Raw genomic sequence first — 12,222 nt, 5'->3', positions numbered from 1 at the left:
AACACATACTGTGCTCTGTGGCGCAATGGATAGCGCATTGGACTTCTAGACGCAGGTGTGTGGCCATTCAAAGGTTGTGGGTTCGAGTCCCACCAGAGTCATTTTTTCTTTGAAAACAACAAAATTCATCGCTCCTCACTAATGACACCAATCCACAGTAAAAAGCCATGGCGCGGCTCCGTGGCTTAGCTGGTCATAGCGCCTGTCTAGTAAACAGGAAGTCCTGGGTTCAAATCCCAGCGGTGCCTTTCCTTTATGTAAGCAGTTGTTAGGTCATGACATTTAGCCTCCTGCTGAAGAGCAACTGTCAAAACTTTAACACATACTGTGCTCTGTGGCACAATGGATAGCGCATTGGACTTCTAGACGCAGGTGTGTGGGCATTCAAAGGTTGTGGGTTCGAGTCCCCCCAGAGTCGTTTTTTCTTTGAAAACAACAAAATTCATCGCTCCTCACTAATGACACCAATCCACATGTAGAGGCTTGTTCTTCGTGAGATCTCTAGGAATGTGTTGTTACTTACAGTGACGAACTCTCCGACAACGAAGTTGCTGTTTCACGCTGTATGTCCGTGTAATTTGAAATAAATCCACTCCACCACGTATTGAAACGAAAACTGAAGTTTAATCTACTTTTTTAACACTTACAACACAAACATGAACTAACTAAAATATCCACTGATTAAATAAAAAGGTTCTAAATGTCTGTCGAAGTCTGCAGCGGCACGTAAGAAAACTGTTCGCTTCCAAGGCTCCTAGTGATCTAAAAAGAGCAACGCGAGATTGCATGGTAGCCGACTCGGCCAATTATTAAAACGACAATACACATTTTTATCCATATACCACAGACAACCTAAACATATGAATTCTAAATATTTTGATTTTCCAATGTAATTATCATTTTAACCACAAAAATAAATATCTAAGAAATTATAAATTCAAACAAAATTGTTTATCTTCTTTAAACATTAATTTCTACTTAAAACCACATAAGGTCTAGTTTGGCCGCTACACCACAGTAAAAAGCCATGGCATGGCGCCGTGGCTTAGCTGGTCATAGCGCCTGTCTAGTAAACAGGAAGTCCTGGGTTCAAATCCCAGCGGTGCCTTTCTATTATGTAAGCAGTTGTTAGGTCATGACATTCAGCCTCATGCTGAAGAGCAACTGTCAAAACTTTAACACATACTGGGCTCTGTGGCGCAATGGATAGCGCATTGGACTTCTAGACGCAGGTGTGTGGCCATTCAAAGGTTGTGGGTTCGAGTCCCACCAGAGTCTTTTTTTCTTTGAAAACAACAAAATTCATCGCTCCTCACTAATGACACCAATCCACAGTAAAAAGCCATGGCGTGGCGCCGTGGCTTTGCTGGTCATATCGCCGGTCTAGTAAGCAGGAAGTCCTGGGTTCAAATCCCAGCGGTGCCTTTCTATTATGTAAGCAGTTGTTAGGTCATGACATTCAGCCTCATGCTGAAGAGCAACTGTCAAAACTTTAACACATACTGGGCTCTGTGGCGCAATGGATAGCACATTGGACTTCTAGACGCAGGTGTGTGGCCATTCAAAGGTTGTGGGTTCGAGTCCCCCCAGAGTCGTTTTTTCTTTGAAAACAACAAAATTCATCGCTCCTCACTAATGACACCAATCCACAGTAAAAAGCCATGGCGTGGCGCCGTGGCTTAGCTGGTCATAGCGCCTGTCTAGTAAACAGGAAGTCCTGGGTTCAAATCCCAGCGGTGCCTTTCCTTTATGTAAGCAGTTGTTAGGTCATGACATTTAGCCTCCTGCTGAAGAGCAACTGTCAAAACTTTAACACATACTAGGCTCTGTGGCGCAATGGATAGTGCATTGGACTTCTAGACGCAGGTGTGTGGCCATTCAAAGGTTGTGGGTTCAAGTCCCACCAGAGTCATTTTTTCTTTGAAAACAACAAAATTCATCGCTCCTCACTAATGACACCAATCCACAGTAAAAAGCCATGGCGTGGCTCCGTGGCTTAGCTGGTCATAGCGCCTGTCTAGTAAACAGGAAGTCCTGGGTTCAAATCCCAGCGGAGCCTTTCCTTTATGTAAGCAGTTGTTAGGTCATGACATTTAGCCTCCTGCTGAAGAGCAACTGTCAAAACTTTAACACATACTGTGCTCTGTGGCGCAATGGATAGCGCATTGGACTTCTAGACGCAGGTGTGTGGCCATTCAAAGGTTGTGGGTTCGAGTCCCCCCAGAGTCGTTTTTTCTATGAAAACAACAAAATTCATCGCTCCTCACTAATGACACCAATCCACAGTAAAAAGCCATGGCGTGGCGCTGTGGCTTAGCTGGTCATAGCGCCTGTCTAGTAAACAGGAAGTCCTGGGTTCAAATCCCAGCGGTGCCTTTCTATTATGTAAGCAGTTGTTAGGTCATGACATTCAGCCTCATGCTGAAGAGCAACTGTCAAAACTTTAACACATACTGGGCTCTGTGGCGCAATGGATAGCGCATTGGACTTCTAGACGCAGGTGTGTGGCCATTCAAAGGTTGTGGGTTCGAGTCCCCCCAGAGTCGTTTTTTCTTTGAAAACAACAAAATTCATCGCTCCTCACTAATGACACCAATCCACAGTAAAAAGCCATGGCGTGGCGCCATGGCTTAGCTGGTCATAGCGCCTGTCTAGTAAACAGGAAGTCCTGGGTTCAAATCCCAGCGGTGCCTTTCCTTTATGTAAGCAGTTGTTAGGTCATGACATTCAGCGTCATGCTGAAGAGCAACTGTCAAAACTTTAACACATACTGGGCTCTGTGGCGCAATGGATAGCGCATTGGACTTCTAGACGCAGGTGTGTGGCCATTCAAAGGTTGTGGGTTCGAGTCCCACCAGAGTCGTTTTTTCTTTGAAAACAACAAAATTCATCGCTCCTCACTAATGACACCAATCCACAGTAAAAAGCCATGGCGTGGCGCCGTGGCTTAGCTGGTCATAGCGCCTGTCTAGTAAACAGGAAGTCCTGGGTTCAAATCCCAGCGGTGCCTTTCTATTATGTAAGCAGTTGTTAGGTCATGACATTTAGCCTCCTGCTGAAGAGCAACTGTCAAAACTTTAACACATGCTGGGCTCTGTGGCGCAATGGATAGCGCATTGGACTTCTAGACGCAGGTGTGTGGCCATTCAAAGGTTGTGGGTTCGAGTCCCACCAGAGTCGTTTTTTCTTTGAAAACAACAAAATTCATCGCTCCTCACTAATGACACCAATCCACAGTAAAAAGCCATGGCGTGGCGCCATGGGTTAGCTGGTCATAGCGCCTGTCTAGTAAACAGGAAGTCCTGGGTTCAAGTCCCAGCGGTGCCTTTCTATTATGTAAGCAGTTGTTAGGTCATGACATTCAGCCTCATGCTGAAGAGCAACTGTCAAAACTTTAACACATACTGGGCTCTGTGGCGCAATGGATAGCGCATTGGACTTCTAGACGCAGGTGTGTGGCCATTCAAAGGTTGTGGGTTCGAGTCCCACCAGAGTCGTTTTTTCTTTGAAAACAACAAAATTCATCGCTCCTCACTAATGACACCAATCCACAGTAAAAAGCCATGGCGTGGCGCCGTGGCTTAGCTGGTCATAGCGCCTGTCTAGTAAACAGGAAGTCCTGGGTTCAAATCCCAGCGGTGCCTTTCTATTATGTAAGCAGTTGTTAGGTCATGACATTTAGCCTCCTGCTGAAGAGCAACTGTCAAAACTTTAACACATGCTGGGCTCTGTGGCGCAATGGATAGCGCATTGGACTTCTAGACGCAGGTGTGTGGCCATTCAAAGGTTGTGGGTTCGAGTCCCACCAGAGTCGTTTTTTCTTTGAAAACAACAAAATTCATCGCTCCTCACTAATGACACCAATCCACAGTAAAAAGCCATGGCGTGGCGCCGTGGCTTAGCTGGTCATAGCGCCTGTCTAGTAAACAGGAAGTCCTGGGTTCAAATCCCAGCGGTGCCTTTCTATTATGTAAGCAGTTGTTAGGTCATGACATTTAGCCTCCTGCTGAAGAGCAACTGTCAAAACTTTAACACATACTGGGCTCTGTGGCGCAATGGATAGCGCATTGGACTTCTAGACGCAGGTGTGTGGCCATTCAAAGGTTGTGGGTTCGAGTCCCACCAGAGTCGTTTTTTCTTTGAAAACAACAAAATTCATCGCTCCTCACTAATGACACCAATCCACAGTAAAAAGCCATGGCGTGGCGCCATGGGTTAGCTGGTCATAGCGCCTGTCTAGTAAACAGGAAGTCCTGGGTTCAAGTCCCAGCGGTGCCTTTCTATTATGTAAGCAGTTGTTAGGTCATGACATTCAGCCTCATGCTGAAGAGCAACTGTCAAAACTTTAACACATACTGGGCTCTGTGGCGCAATGGATAGCGCATTGGACTTCTAGACGCAGGTGTGTGGCCATTCAAAGGTTGTGGGTTCGAGTCCCACCAGAGTCGTTTTTTCTTTGAAAACAACAAAATTCATCGCTCCTCACTAATGACACCAATCCACAGTAAAAAGCTATGGCGTGGCGCCGTGGCTTAGCTGGTCATAGCGCCTGTCTAGTAAACAGGAAGTCCTGGGTTCAAATCCCAGCGGTGCCTTTCTATTATGTAAGCAGTTGTTAGGTCATGACATTTAGCCTCCTGCTGAAGAGCAACTGTCAAAACTTTAACACATGCTGGGCTCTGTGGCGCAATGGATAGCGCATTGGACTTCTAGACGCAGGTGTGTGGCCATTCAAAGGTTGTGGGTTCGAGTCCCACCAGAGTCGTTTTTTCTTTGAAAACAACAAAATTCATCGCTCCTCACTAATGACACCAATCCACAGTAAAAAGCCATGGCGTGGCGCCGTGGCTTAGCTGGTCATAGCGCCTGTCTAGTAAACAGGAAGTCCTGGGTTCAAGTCCCAGCAGTGCCTTTCCTTTATGTAAGCAGTTGTTAGGTCATGACATTTAGCCTCCTGCTGAAGAGCAACTGTCAAAACTTTAACACATACTGGGCTCTGTGGCGCAATGGATAGCGCATTGGACTTCTAGATGCAGGTGTGTGGCCATTCAAAGGTTGTGGGTTCGAGTCCCACCAGAGTCGTTTTTTCTTTGAAAACAACAAAATTCATCGCTCCTCACTAATGACACCAATCCACAGTAAAAAGCCATGGCGTGGCGCCGTGGCTTAGCTGGTCATATCGCCTGTCTAGTAAACAGGAAGTCCTGGGTTCAAATCCCAGCGGTGCCTTTCTATTATGTAAGCAGTTGTTAGGTCATGACATTCAGCCTCATGCTGAAGAGCAACTGTCAAAACTTTAACACATACTGGGCTCTGTGGCGCAATGGATAGCGCATTGGACTTCTAGATGCAGGTGTGTGGCCATTCAAAGGTTGTGGGTTCGAGTCCCACCAGAGTTGTTTTTTCTTTGAAAACAACAAAATTCATCGCTCCTCACTAATGACACCAATGCACAGTAAAAAGCCATGGCGCGGCGCCGTGGCTTAGCTGGTCATAGCGCCTGTCTAGTAAACAGGAAGTCTTGGGTTCAAATACCAGCGGTGCCTTTCCTTTATGTAAGCAGTTGTTAGGTCATGACATTTAGCCTCCTGCTGAAGAGCAACTGTCAAAACTTTAACACATACTGTGCTCTGTGGCGCAATGGATAGCGCATTGGACTTCTAGACGCAGGTGTGTGGCCATTCAAAGGTTGTGGGTTCGAGTCCCCCCAGAGTCGTTTTTTCTTTGAAAACAACAAAATTCATCGCTCCTCACTAATGACACCAATCCACAGTAACAAGCCATGGCGTGGCGCCGTGGCTTAGCTGGTCATAGCGCCTGTCTAGTAAACAGGAAGTCCTGAGTTCAAATCCCAGCGGTGCCTTTCTATTATGTAAGCAGTTGTTAGGTCATGACATTCAGCCTCATGCTGAAGAGCAACTGTCAAAACTTTAACACATACTGTGCTCTGTGGCGCAATGGATAGTGCATTGGACTTCTAGACGCTGGTGTGTGGCCATTCAAAGGTTGTGGGTTCGAGTCCCACCAGAGTCGTTTTTTCTTTGAAAACAACAAAATTCATCGCTCCTCACTAATGACACCAATCCACAGTAAACAGCCATGGCGTGGCGCCGTGGCTTAGCTGATCATAGCGCCTGTCTAGTAAACAGGAAGTCCTGGGTTCAAATCCCAGCAGTGCCTTTCTATTATGTAAGCAGTTGTTAGGTCATGACATTCAGCCTCATGCTGAAGAGCAACTGTCAAAACTTTAACACATACTGGGCTCTGTGGCGCAATGGATAGCGCATTGGACTTCTAGACGCAGGTGTGTGGCCATTCAAAGGTTGTGGGCTTAAGTCCCACCAGAGTAATTTTTTCTTTGAAAACAACAAAATTCATCGCTCCTCACTAATGACACCAATCCACAGTAAAAAGCCATGGCGCGGCTCCGTGGCTTAGCTGGTCATAGCGCCTGTCTAGTAAACAGGAAGTCCTGGGTTCAAATCCCAGCGGTGCCTTTCCTTTATGTAAGCAGTTGTTAGGTCATGACATTTAGCCTCCTGCTGAAGAGCAACTGTCAAAACTTTAACACATACTGGGCTCTGTGGCGCAATGGATAGTGCATTGGACTTCTAGACGCAGGTGTGTGGCCATTCAAAGGTTGTGGGTTCAAGTCCCACCAGAGTCATTTTTTCTTTGAAAACAACAAAATTCATCGCTCCTCACTAATGACACCAATCCACAGTAAAAAGTCATGGCGCGGCTCCGTGTCTTACCTGGTCATAGCGCCTGTCTAGTAAACAGGAAGTCCTGGGTTCAAATCCCAGCGGTGCCTTTCCTTTATGTAAGCAGTTGTTAGGTCATGACATTTAGCCTCCTGCTGAAGAGCAACTGTCAAAACTTTAACACATACTGTGCTCTGTGGCACAATGGATAGCGCATTGGACTTCTAGACGCAGGTGTGTGGCCATTCAAAGGTTGTGGGTTCGAGTCCCCCCAGAGTCGTTTTTTCTTTGAAAACAACAAAATTCATCGCTCCTCACTAATGACACCAATCCACAGTAAAAAGCCATGGCGTGGCGCCGTGGCTTAGCTGGTCATAGCGCCTGTCTAGTAAACAGGAAGTCCTGGGTTCAAATCCCAGCGGTGCCTTTCCTTTATATAAGCAGTGTTTAGGTCATGACATTTAGCCTCCTGCTGAAGAGCAACTGTCAAAACCTTAACACATACTGGGCTCTGTGGCGCAATGGATAGCGCATTGGACTTCTAGACGCAGGTGTGTGGCCATTCAAAGGTTGTGGGTTCAAGTCCCACCAGAGTCATTTTTTCTTTGAAAACAACAAAATTCATCGCTCCTCACTAATGACACCAATCCACAGTAAAAAGCCATGGCGTGGCTCCGTGGCTTAGCTGGTCATAGCGCCTGTCTAGTAAACAGGAAGTCCTGGGTTCAAATCCCAGCGGTGCCTTTCCTTTATGTAAGCAGTTGTTAGGTCATGACATTTAGCCTCCTGCTGAAGAGCAACTGTCAAAACTTTAACACATACTGTGCTCTGTGGCGCAATGGATAGCGCATTGGACTTCTAGACGCAGGTGTGTGGCCATTCAAAGGTTGTGGGTTCGAGTCCCACCAGAGTCATTTTTTCTTTGAAAACAACAAAATTCATCGCTCCTCACTAATGACACCAATCCACAGTAAAAAGCCATGGCGCGGCTCCGTGGCTTAGCTGGTCATAGCGCCTGTCTAGTAAACAGGAAGTCCTGGGTTCAAATCCCAGCGGTGCCTTTCCTTTATGTAAGCAGTTGTTAGGTCATGACATTTAGCCTCCTGCTGAAGAGCAACTGTCAAAACTTTAACACATACTGTGCTCTGTGGCACAATGGATAGCGCATTGGACTTCTAGACGCAGGTGTGTGGGCATTCAAAGGTTGTGGGTTCGAGTCCCCCCAGAGTCGTTTTTTCTTTGAAAACAACAAAATTCATCGCTCCTCACTAATGACACCAATCCACAGTAAAAAGCCATGGCATGGCGCCGTGGCTTAGCTGGTCATAGCGCCTGTCTAGTAAACAGGAAGTCCTGGGTTCAAATCCCAGCGGTGCCTTTCTATTATGTAAGCAGTTGTTAGGTCATGACATTCAGCCTCATGCTGAAGAGCAACTGTCAAAACTTTAACACATACTGGGCTCTGTGGCGCAATGGATAGCGCATTGGACTTCTAGACGCAGGTGTGTGGCCATTCAAAGGTTGTGGGTTCGAGTCCCACCAGAGTCTTTTTTTCTTTGAAAACAACAAAATTCATCGCTCCTCACTAATGACACCAATCCACAGTAAAAAGCCATGGCGTGGCGCCGTGGCTTTGCTGGTCATATCGCCGGTCTAGTAAGCAGGAAGTCCTGGGTTCAAATCCCAGCGGTGCCTTTCTATTATGTAAGCAGTTGTTAGGTCATGACATTCAGCCTCATGCTGAAGAGCAACTGTCAAAACTTTAACACATACTGGGCTCTGTGGCGCAATGGATAGCACATTGGACTTCTAGACGCAGGTGTGTGGCCATTCAAAGGTTGTGGGTTCGAGTCCCCCCAGAGTCGTTTTTTCTTTGAAAACAACAAAATTCATCGCTCCTCACTAATGACACCAATCCACAGTAAAAAGCCATGGCGTGGCGCCGTGGCTTAGCTGGTCATAGCGCCTGTCTAGTAAACAGGAAGTCCTGGGTTCAAATCCCAGCGGTGCCTTTCCTTTATGTAAGCAGTTGTTAGGTCATGACATTTAGCCTCCTGCTGAAGAGCAACTGTCAAAACTTTAACACATACTAGGCTCTGTGGCGCAATGGATAGTGCATTGGACTTCTAGACGCAGGTGTGTGGCCATTCAAAGGTTGTGGGTTCAAGTCCCACCAGAGTCATTTTTTCTTTGAAAACAACAAAATTCATCGCTCCTCACTAATGACACCAATCCACAGTAAAAAGCCATGGCGTGGCTCCGTGGCTTAGCTGGTCATAGCGCCTGTCTAGTAAACAGGAAGTCCTGGGTTCAAATCCCAGCGGAGCCTTTCCTTTATGTAAGCAGTTGTTAGGTCATGACATTTAGCCTCCTGCTGAAGAGCAACTGTCAAAACTTTAACACATACTGTGCTCTGTGGCGCAATGGATAGCGCATTGGACTTCTAGACGCAGGTGTGTGGCCATTCAAAGGTTGTGGGTTCGAGTCCCCCCAGAGTCGTTTTTTCTATGAAAACAACAAAATTCATCGCTCCTCACTAATGACACCAATCCACAGTAAAAAGCCATGGCGTGGCGCTGTGGCTTAGCTGGTCATAGCGCCTGTCTAGTAAACAGGAAGTCCTGGGTTCAAATCCCAGCGGTGCCTTTCTATTATGTAAGCAGTTGTTAGGTCATGACATTCAGCCTCATGCTGAAGAGCAACTGTCAAAACTTTAACACATACTGGGCTCTGTGGCGCAATGGATAGCGCATTGGACTTCTAGACGCAGGTGTGTGGCCATTCAAAGGTTGTGGGTTCGAGTCCCCCCAGAGTCGTTTTTTCTTTGAAAACAACAAAATTCATCGCTCCTCACTAATGACACCAATCCACAGTAAAAAGCCATGGCGTGGCGCCATGGCTTAGCTGGTCATAGCGCCTGTCTAGTAAACAGGAAGTCCTGGGTTCAAATCCCAGCGGTGCCTTTCCTTTATGTAAGCAGTTGTTAGGTCATGACATTCAGCGTCATGCTGAAGAGCAACTGTCAAAACTTTAACACATACTGGGCTCTGTGGCGCAATGGATAGCGCATTGGACTTCTAGACGCAGGTGTGTGGCCATTCAAAGGTTGTGGGTTCGAGTCCCACCAGAGTCTTTTTTTCTTTGAAAACAACAAAATTCATCGCTCCTCACTAATGACACCAATCCACAGTAAAAAGCCATGGCGTGGCGCCGTGGCTTTGCTGGTCATATCGCCGGTCTAGTAAGCAGGAAGTCCTGGGTTCAAATCCCAGCGGTGCCTTTCTATTATGTAAGCAGTTGTTAGGTCATGACATTCAGCCTCATGCTGAAGAGCAACTGTCAAAACTTTAACACATACTGGGCTCTGTGGCGCAATGGATAGCACATTGGACTTCTAGACGCAGGTGTGTGGCCATTCAAAGGTTGTGGGTTCGAGTCCCCCCAGAGTCGTTTTTTCTTTGAAAACAACAAAATTCATCGCTCCTCACTAATGACACCAATCCACAGTAAAAAGCCATGGCGTGGCGCCGTGGCTTAGCTGGTCATAGCGCCTGTCTAGTAAACAGGAAGTCCTGGGTTCAAATCCCAGCGGTGCCTTTCCTTTATGTAAGCAGTTGTTAGGTCATGACATTTAGCCTCCTGCTGAAGAGCAACTGTCAAAACTTTAACACATACTAGGCTCTGTGGCGCAATGGATAGTGCATTGGACTTCTAGACGCAGGTGTGTGGCCATTCAAAGGTTGTGGGTTCAAGTCCCACCAGAGTCATTTTTTCTTTGAAAACAACAAAATTCATCGCTCCTCACTAATGACACCAATCCACAGTAAAAAGCCATGGCGTGGCGCCATGGGTTAGCTGGTCATAGCGCCTGTCTAGTAAACAGGAAGTCCTGGGTTCAAATCCCAGCGGTGCCTTTCCTTTATGTAAGCAGTTGTTAGGTCATGACATTTAGCCTCCTGCTGAAGAGCAACTGTCAAAACTTTAACACATACTAGGCTCTGTGGCGCAATGGATAGTGCATTGGACTTCTAGACGCAGGTGTGTGGCCATTCAAAGGTTGTGGGTTCAAGTCCCACCAGAGTCATTTTTTCTTTGAAAACAACAAAATTCATCGCTCCTCACTAATGACACCAATCCACAGTAAAAAGCCATGGCGTGGCTCCGTGGCTTAGCTGGTCATAGCGCCTGTCTAGTAAACAGGAAGTCCTGGGTTCAAATCCCAGCGGTGCCTTTCCTTTATGTAAGCAGTTGTTAGGTCATGACATTTAGCCTCCTGCTGAAGAGCAACTGTCAAAACTTTAACACATACTGTGCTCTGTGGCGCAATGGATAGCGCATTGGACTTCTAGACGCAGGTGTGTGGCCATTCAAAGGTTGTGGGTTCGAGTCCCACCAGAGTCATTTTTTCTTTGAAAACAACAAAATTCATCGCTCCTCACTAATGACACCAATCCACAGTAAAAAGCCATGGCGCGGCTCCGTGGCTTAGCTGGTCATAGCGCCTGTCTAGTAAACAGGAAGTCCTGGGTTCAAATCCCAGCGGTGCCTTTCCTTTATGTAAGCAGTTGTTAGGTCATGACATTTAGCCTCCTGCTGAAGAGCAACTGTCAAAACTTTAACACATACTGTGCTCTGTGGCACAATGGATAGCGCATTGGACTTCTAGACGCAGGTGTGTGGGCATTCAAAGGTTGTGGGTTCGAGTCCCCCCAGAGTCGTTTTTTCTTTGAAAACAACAAAATTCATCGCTCCTCACTAATGACACCAATCCACAGTAAAAAGCCATGGCATGGCGCCGTGGCTTAGCTGGTCATAGCGCCTGTCTAGTAAACAGGAAGTCCTGGGTTCAAATCCCAGCGGTGCCTTTCTATTATGTAAGCAGTTGTTAGGTCATGACATTCAGCCTCATGCTGAAGAGCAACTGTCAAAACTTTAACACATACTGGGCTCTGTGGCGCAATGGATAGCGCATTGGACTTCTAGACGCAGGTGTGTGGCCATTCAAAGGTTGTGGGTTCGAGTCCCACCAGAGTCTTTTTTTCTTTGAAAACAACAAAATTCATCGCTCCTCACTAATGACACCAATCCACAGTAAAAAGCCATGGCATGGCGCCGTGGCTTAGCTGGTCATAGCGCCTGTCTAGTAAACAGGAAGTCCTGGGTTCAAATCCCAGCGGTGCCTTTCTATTATGTAAGCAGTTGTTAGGTCATGACATTCAGCCTCATGCTGAAGAGCAACTGTCAAAACTTTAACACATACTGGGCTCTGTGGCGCAATGGATAGCGCATTGGACTTCTAGACGCAGGTGTGTGGCCATTCAAAGGTTGTGGGTTCGAGTCCCACCAGAGTCTTTTTTTCTTTGAAAACAACAAAATTCATCGCTCCTCACTAATGACACCAATCCACAGTAAAAAGCCATGGCGTGGCGCCGTGGCTTTGCTGGTCATATCGCCGGTCTAGTAAGCAGGAAGTCCTGGGTTCAAATCCCAGCGGTGCCTTTCTATTATGTAAGCAGTT

The 12,222-nt window shown here is 46.8% G+C and overlaps 29 non-coding genes across 29 annotated transcripts; all 29 read left to right on the top strand.

The window, feature by feature from the left end:
• The first annotated feature begins 1,034 nt into the window (after window positions 1-1,034).
• Window positions 1,035-1,108, top strand: trnat-agu (transfer RNA threonine (anticodon AGU)). The gene has a single exon. It is a non-coding gene; the product is annotated as a tRNA-Thr (tRNA).
• Window positions 1,109-1,188: 80 nt separating this feature from the next.
• Window positions 1,189-1,278, top strand: trnar-ucu (transfer RNA arginine (anticodon UCU)). Its single transcript is given in 2 exon segments — window positions 1,189-1,225; window positions 1,243-1,278. It is a non-coding gene; the product is annotated as a tRNA-Arg (tRNA).
• A 390-nt stretch (window positions 1,279-1,668) lies between these two features.
• Window positions 1,669-1,742, top strand: trnat-agu (transfer RNA threonine (anticodon AGU)). Its single transcript has one exon. It is a non-coding gene; the product is annotated as a tRNA-Thr (tRNA).
• A 243-nt stretch (window positions 1,743-1,985) lies between these two features.
• On the top strand, window positions 1,986-2,059 carry trnat-agu (transfer RNA threonine (anticodon AGU)). The gene has a single exon. It is a non-coding gene; the product is annotated as a tRNA-Thr (tRNA).
• A 714-nt stretch (window positions 2,060-2,773) lies between these two features.
• Window positions 2,774-2,863, top strand: trnar-ucu (transfer RNA arginine (anticodon UCU)). The gene is given in 2 exon segments: window positions 2,774-2,810; window positions 2,828-2,863. It is a non-coding gene; the product is annotated as a tRNA-Arg (tRNA).
• Window positions 2,864-2,936: 73 nt separating this feature from the next.
• On the top strand, window positions 2,937-3,010 carry trnat-agu (transfer RNA threonine (anticodon AGU)). Its single transcript has one exon. It is a non-coding gene; the product is annotated as a tRNA-Thr (tRNA).
• An 80-nt stretch (window positions 3,011-3,090) lies between these two features.
• Window positions 3,091-3,180, top strand: trnar-ucu (transfer RNA arginine (anticodon UCU)). The gene is given in 2 exon segments: window positions 3,091-3,127; window positions 3,145-3,180. It is a non-coding gene; the product is annotated as a tRNA-Arg (tRNA).
• A 227-nt stretch (window positions 3,181-3,407) lies between these two features.
• On the top strand, window positions 3,408-3,497 carry trnar-ucu (transfer RNA arginine (anticodon UCU)). The gene is given in 2 exon segments: window positions 3,408-3,444; window positions 3,462-3,497. It is a non-coding gene; the product is annotated as a tRNA-Arg (tRNA).
• Window positions 3,498-3,570: 73 nt separating this feature from the next.
• Window positions 3,571-3,644, top strand: trnat-agu (transfer RNA threonine (anticodon AGU)). Its single transcript has one exon. It is a non-coding gene; the product is annotated as a tRNA-Thr (tRNA).
• An 80-nt stretch (window positions 3,645-3,724) lies between these two features.
• On the top strand, window positions 3,725-3,814 carry trnar-ucu (transfer RNA arginine (anticodon UCU)). Its single transcript is given in 2 exon segments — window positions 3,725-3,761; window positions 3,779-3,814. It is a non-coding gene; the product is annotated as a tRNA-Arg (tRNA).
• Window positions 3,815-3,887: 73 nt separating this feature from the next.
• Window positions 3,888-3,961, top strand: trnat-agu (transfer RNA threonine (anticodon AGU)). Its single transcript has one exon. It is a non-coding gene; the product is annotated as a tRNA-Thr (tRNA).
• Window positions 3,962-4,041: 80 nt separating this feature from the next.
• trnar-ucu (transfer RNA arginine (anticodon UCU)) lies at window positions 4,042-4,131 on the top strand. The gene is given in 2 exon segments: window positions 4,042-4,078; window positions 4,096-4,131. It is a non-coding gene; the product is annotated as a tRNA-Arg (tRNA).
• Window positions 4,132-4,358: 227 nt separating this feature from the next.
• Window positions 4,359-4,448, top strand: trnar-ucu (transfer RNA arginine (anticodon UCU)). The gene is given in 2 exon segments: window positions 4,359-4,395; window positions 4,413-4,448. It is a non-coding gene; the product is annotated as a tRNA-Arg (tRNA).
• A 73-nt stretch (window positions 4,449-4,521) lies between these two features.
• Window positions 4,522-4,595, top strand: trnat-agu (transfer RNA threonine (anticodon AGU)). The gene has a single exon. It is a non-coding gene; the product is annotated as a tRNA-Thr (tRNA).
• An 80-nt stretch (window positions 4,596-4,675) lies between these two features.
• trnar-ucu (transfer RNA arginine (anticodon UCU)) lies at window positions 4,676-4,765 on the top strand. Its single transcript is given in 2 exon segments — window positions 4,676-4,712; window positions 4,730-4,765. It is a non-coding gene; the product is annotated as a tRNA-Arg (tRNA).
• Window positions 4,766-4,992: 227 nt separating this feature from the next.
• Window positions 4,993-5,082, top strand: trnar-ucu (transfer RNA arginine (anticodon UCU)). Its single transcript is given in 2 exon segments — window positions 4,993-5,029; window positions 5,047-5,082. It is a non-coding gene; the product is annotated as a tRNA-Arg (tRNA).
• A 227-nt stretch (window positions 5,083-5,309) lies between these two features.
• trnar-ucu (transfer RNA arginine (anticodon UCU)) lies at window positions 5,310-5,399 on the top strand. Its single transcript is given in 2 exon segments — window positions 5,310-5,346; window positions 5,364-5,399. It is a non-coding gene; the product is annotated as a tRNA-Arg (tRNA).
• Window positions 5,400-7,057: 1,658 nt separating this feature from the next.
• trnat-agu (transfer RNA threonine (anticodon AGU)) lies at window positions 7,058-7,131 on the top strand. The gene has a single exon. It is a non-coding gene; the product is annotated as a tRNA-Thr (tRNA).
• Window positions 7,132-7,211: 80 nt separating this feature from the next.
• Window positions 7,212-7,301, top strand: trnar-ucu (transfer RNA arginine (anticodon UCU)). Its single transcript is given in 2 exon segments — window positions 7,212-7,248; window positions 7,266-7,301. It is a non-coding gene; the product is annotated as a tRNA-Arg (tRNA).
• A 707-nt stretch (window positions 7,302-8,008) lies between these two features.
• Window positions 8,009-8,082, top strand: trnat-agu (transfer RNA threonine (anticodon AGU)). Its single transcript has one exon. It is a non-coding gene; the product is annotated as a tRNA-Thr (tRNA).
• Window positions 8,083-8,162: 80 nt separating this feature from the next.
• On the top strand, window positions 8,163-8,252 carry trnar-ucu (transfer RNA arginine (anticodon UCU)). Its single transcript is given in 2 exon segments — window positions 8,163-8,199; window positions 8,217-8,252. It is a non-coding gene; the product is annotated as a tRNA-Arg (tRNA).
• A 390-nt stretch (window positions 8,253-8,642) lies between these two features.
• Window positions 8,643-8,716, top strand: trnat-agu (transfer RNA threonine (anticodon AGU)). The gene has a single exon. It is a non-coding gene; the product is annotated as a tRNA-Thr (tRNA).
• A 243-nt stretch (window positions 8,717-8,959) lies between these two features.
• Window positions 8,960-9,033, top strand: trnat-agu (transfer RNA threonine (anticodon AGU)). Its single transcript has one exon. It is a non-coding gene; the product is annotated as a tRNA-Thr (tRNA).
• Window positions 9,034-9,747: 714 nt separating this feature from the next.
• On the top strand, window positions 9,748-9,837 carry trnar-ucu (transfer RNA arginine (anticodon UCU)). Its single transcript is given in 2 exon segments — window positions 9,748-9,784; window positions 9,802-9,837. It is a non-coding gene; the product is annotated as a tRNA-Arg (tRNA).
• Window positions 9,838-10,227: 390 nt separating this feature from the next.
• On the top strand, window positions 10,228-10,301 carry trnat-agu (transfer RNA threonine (anticodon AGU)). Its single transcript has one exon. It is a non-coding gene; the product is annotated as a tRNA-Thr (tRNA).
• A 1,194-nt stretch (window positions 10,302-11,495) lies between these two features.
• On the top strand, window positions 11,496-11,569 carry trnat-agu (transfer RNA threonine (anticodon AGU)). The gene has a single exon. It is a non-coding gene; the product is annotated as a tRNA-Thr (tRNA).
• An 80-nt stretch (window positions 11,570-11,649) lies between these two features.
• Window positions 11,650-11,739, top strand: trnar-ucu (transfer RNA arginine (anticodon UCU)). Its single transcript is given in 2 exon segments — window positions 11,650-11,686; window positions 11,704-11,739. It is a non-coding gene; the product is annotated as a tRNA-Arg (tRNA).
• A 73-nt stretch (window positions 11,740-11,812) lies between these two features.
• On the top strand, window positions 11,813-11,886 carry trnat-agu (transfer RNA threonine (anticodon AGU)). The gene has a single exon. It is a non-coding gene; the product is annotated as a tRNA-Thr (tRNA).
• An 80-nt stretch (window positions 11,887-11,966) lies between these two features.
• Window positions 11,967-12,056, top strand: trnar-ucu (transfer RNA arginine (anticodon UCU)). The gene is given in 2 exon segments: window positions 11,967-12,003; window positions 12,021-12,056. It is a non-coding gene; the product is annotated as a tRNA-Arg (tRNA).
• Window positions 12,057-12,222: the final 166 nt, after the last annotated feature.

Source organism: Brachyhypopomus gauderio, unplaced genomic scaffold (assembly GCF_052324685.1).
Source record: "Brachyhypopomus gauderio isolate BG-103 unplaced genomic scaffold, BGAUD_0.2 sc98, whole genome shotgun sequence".
Lineage (NCBI taxonomy): Eukaryota > Metazoa > Chordata > Actinopteri > Gymnotiformes > Hypopomidae > Brachyhypopomus > Brachyhypopomus gauderio.
This window is presented reverse-complemented; position numbering and strand designations above follow the sequence as displayed.